A 4,284-nucleotide genomic window follows, 5' to 3' on the forward strand; every position below is an offset into this window, starting at 1 on the left:
TCTTAGTGGATTTGGTACCTCGAGGCTCATTATCTCTCTGTTGGGGCTCCTAATGGAGTAATCTCCAGAATCTATTCAAGGGATATTCGGAGATTAGCTGAATCCTACTCAAGAACAAATTGACAGATTTTTCCTCTAAAAACCAAAAATTTCAGTTCAAAAACTTCAATGCATTAAAAGAAAATTCAGAGAATCAAAACTAAGTAGAATGCATATGTTGAGGGGGAGAATCTGAATTTTTAAGAAAGCTAAATCATTAAATATATATAAGCCAAACAATTGATTGCATGATATGAAGGCTTATATAATTTCAAATGAAAGGGGGAGCTTTAATTCCAAAATTTATTGTTTCACACCTTTCAAACTTGGATAAATTAAATAACCAGACATTTGAATTCATTTATAGATCTTATTTCATTGGTTATTGAGCAATTCACTTTACATATACTCAATGTTTTGTCATCATCAAAAAGGGGGAGATTGTGGAGTGATTGATTGAAACCCTATTTGATTTTGATGAGCTCAAAGCATTTGAGTATATCTTATATTTTACTAATGAATTCAATTGAGTGTTTCAGTGAAAATCTTGTCTAAATGTCTCTAGACTTGGCTCAAGATATTTTGGATAAGGTATGAAGTCAGATTGAACCAAAGTCTGAGACTCGAGTCGACTCCAGGATATTACGAGTCGACTCCAAGCGTATCAGAATCACTGGCACGGGCTCGAGTCGACTCCAGACCAGTACGAGTCGACTCCGACTGAGAACAGACAGACGAACAGAAAGCATCAACTCAAAACCTGTCAGCGAGTCGACTCCTGAAGTGCACGAGTCGACTCCAATGCTTACCGAGTCGACTCCGGAGTAATATGAGTCGACTCCAAGAAGCTACAGTCAGAAAAGTCAGAGAGCGTTATTTCGACCCTGAGATTCGAGTCGACTCCGGTGGAACGCGAGTCGACTCCGATGGTTGGCAGGTCGACTCCAAAGAAAGTAAGAGTCGACTCTCAGTGGAACACTAGGCAAAAGTCAGAGAACCGTTTTTCGGACTCTGAGATTCGAGTCGACTCCCGCAATACACGAGTCGACTCCGAGGCAGCGGTCCACCAAAAAGACAGAAGGCCAAGTTTCGGAAACTGAGAGCCGAGTCGACTCCAAGACTGGACGAGCCAAAAGACAGAAGATCGGGAGTTCGGGCTCTGAGCGCAGAGTCGACTCCCAGGATTATCGAGTCGACTCGAGTGGGCCAAGTTGAAAATTGGCTCCGTGGATTTCATGAGATGAGCCGACTCCGAAAATGCCAAGTCAGCTCCAGAAGTTGGCGAGTCGACTCCGGGTCAAGACGAGTCGACTCCCAGTCGAAGAGGCCACTTTAATTCAAATCCGGAACAGTTGCCGAGTCGACTCCAGAAAAGCATGAGTCGACTCCCGCTACAGCCGAGTCGACTCCTGATCGCGCGAGTCGACTCCGACCCCCCAACGGACATATTGTCAGGTTGTGCAGAGTGTGCAGAACGGGCAGAAAAAGGTCTCTAACGGCTAGTTTCCGTGGGGGATGGTTTAAATAGCCACAGAGGACTGTAGCAAGGTAGAGAACTACCATTCCATTCAAAGAGATCAAGCTTTCATTCTCTGCAAGTTGGTTTTCAACGAAAAGAGGGAAGAGCGGCATTAACTCCATCCAACTTCCTCTTCCCAGCATTTAAAGAAGCCTCCTCCTGCATTCAAGTCGACCAGACATTCAGGAGGAGACCCGAAGCTCAAGAAGCCCTACTCAACTCCAACTCAAACGTGTTTGAGGGCTTCTAACCTCTCTTCAGTTTATATTGTTATTTATCTGCTTTTGAGAAGCTTTGTTTTCTGTTTGTCCCTTTTATTTACATTTTGTCTTTGCTTGGTTCAATCGGGGGATTGAATCAAGGGTGTAGAGGTTGGTTGGTGAGCCGAGTGTAAAACCAACGTGTGTAAGGGTTCGATTGTGATCCCGGGAAAACAATCGGGGTGGTTCTAGTCGGTGAGCCAGGAAAAACCGACCGAGTTCGTTGTGAGCTCGTAACACAATAAGTTTGGTTGTGAGCTTGTAAAACAACCGGCTGTAATCCAAGGGGTTATAGTGAATTCCCAAGTGAGACTTGGGGAGTAGACGTAGGAGCAAGGGTTAGCTCCGAACCACTATAAAATATTGTGTTTGTGATTGTTTGTCTCTCTATTTCTCTCATTTCATTCACAGCACATAACAACTAATTAATCATCTCACAAAAGCATTAATTAGTCATCCACAAAAGTTTCAATTGCAAAATTATTTTAAAATCCAATTCACCCCCCCCCCTCTTGGGTTGTCTATCTGGGCAACATGTTCCCCTCCATATCAAACTTTTTAAGCATCTCCTTGATATATTTGGCTTGATTGATGAAGATAACTCCTTCAGACTGTTTGATTTGAAGCCCGAGGAAGTAGTTCAGCTCTCCCATCATGCTCATCTCAAATTCACTCTGCATCAAATCAGCAAATTCTTCGCAGAGGCGATTGTTAGTAGCACCGAAAATAATATCATCAACGTAAATCTGCACTAATAACATATCTTTGTTTTGCTTTTTCAGAAATAGTGTTGTATCTACATTACCCCTAGAGAACTCATGTTCTAATAGGAATTTGCTAAGCCTCTCATACCATGCTCTAGGTGCTTGTTTCAAACCATAAAGTGCTTTGTTCAATTTATATACATGATTAGGGTATTGATGATTTTCAAAACCAGGAGGTTGTTCTACATATACCTCCTCATTAATATACCCATTTAAAAATGCACTTTTTACATCCATTTGAAATAGTTTGAAGTCCTTAGAGCATGCATATGCTAATAATAATCTAATAGCCTCAAGTCTAGCTACAGGAGCAAAGATTTCATTAAAATCTATACCTTCTTCTTGATTATAGCCCTTTGCTACTAGTCTAGCCTTATTCCTTATGACAATTCCATTTTTATCAAGTTTATTTTTATAAATCCATTTGGTACCTATAATTGGATATTCTGAAGGTCTTTCGACTAGATTCCATACCTTGTTTCTAGTAAATTGGTTTAATTCTTCTTGCATTGCATTTATCCAATTTACATCTTTTTCAACTTCTTCTATGTGTTTGGGCTCAAAATGTGAAACGAAAGCTAGATGAATGTTTAAGTTCCTAAGGGATGCTCTTGTCCTAACGGGTTGAGATGGATCATCTAGAATTAATTTCTTAGGATGCCCGTGAGCAAACCTCCACGCCTTAGTTAGCCCATGATCTACTATAATCTCTTGGCTTGATGATGCATCTCCAATTAATTTTTGATTATTATCTTGTAATGTCATCTCGTCAATCTTTTCTTCAAGAATTTCCGTATCATCATCAAAATTAACTCTCTTACTAGAAGAGATATCACTAGAATCATCGAAGACAACATGTATGGATTCTTCTATAACTAGGGTTCTTTTATTAAAGACTCTATATGCTTTACTAGTTGTAGAGTACCCCAAGAATATGCCCTCATCAGATTTAGAATCAAATTTTTCTAGATTATCTTTTCCATTATTATGAACAAAACACCTACATCCAAAGATATGAAAATAGTTTACCTTTGGTTTTCTGTTTTTCCAAAGTTTATAAGGTGTTTTCTTTATAATAGGTCTCAATAAAACTCTATTTAATATATGACAAGAAGTATTAATGGCTTCTTCCCAAAAGTACTTAGGGAGGTTACTTTCACATAACATGGTTCTAGCCATTTTCTCTAGAGTTCTATTTTTCCTCTCCACAACTCCATTTTGTTGTGGTGTCCTAGGTGCAGAAAAATTGTGTGTTATCCCCTTTTTACTACAAAACTCATCAAATAAATGACTTTCGAATTCGGTACCATGGTCACTTCTAATAGCTATTACTGAAGTATCTCTAGCATTGGTTACTTCTTTATGAAATTTCTTGAAAACTGAAAAAGCTTGATCCTTATGAGCTAAGAACATGACCCAAGTGTATCTAGAATAATCATCTACAATAACTAGACCATATTTATTTCCACCTAGGCTTGTGGTTCTAGTTGGTCCGAATAGGTCCATGTGTAGTAGTTCTAGAGGTCTAGAGGTTGAGACACTATTTATAGATTTAAAGGAGTTCTTTGATTGTTTGCCAAATTGACATGCTTCACATATTTTATTCTTTTCAAACTTTAATTTTGGCAAACCTATCACCGAATCTCTTTTAACTAGTTTAGATATTGAGTCCATGCTTGCATGACCTAACTTACGGTGCCAT

This window comes from Phoenix dactylifera, unplaced genomic scaffold, assembly GCF_009389715.1.
Source record: "Phoenix dactylifera cultivar Barhee BC4 unplaced genomic scaffold, palm_55x_up_171113_PBpolish2nd_filt_p 000350F, whole genome shotgun sequence".
NCBI lineage: Eukaryota > Viridiplantae > Streptophyta > Magnoliopsida > Arecales > Arecaceae > Phoenix > Phoenix dactylifera.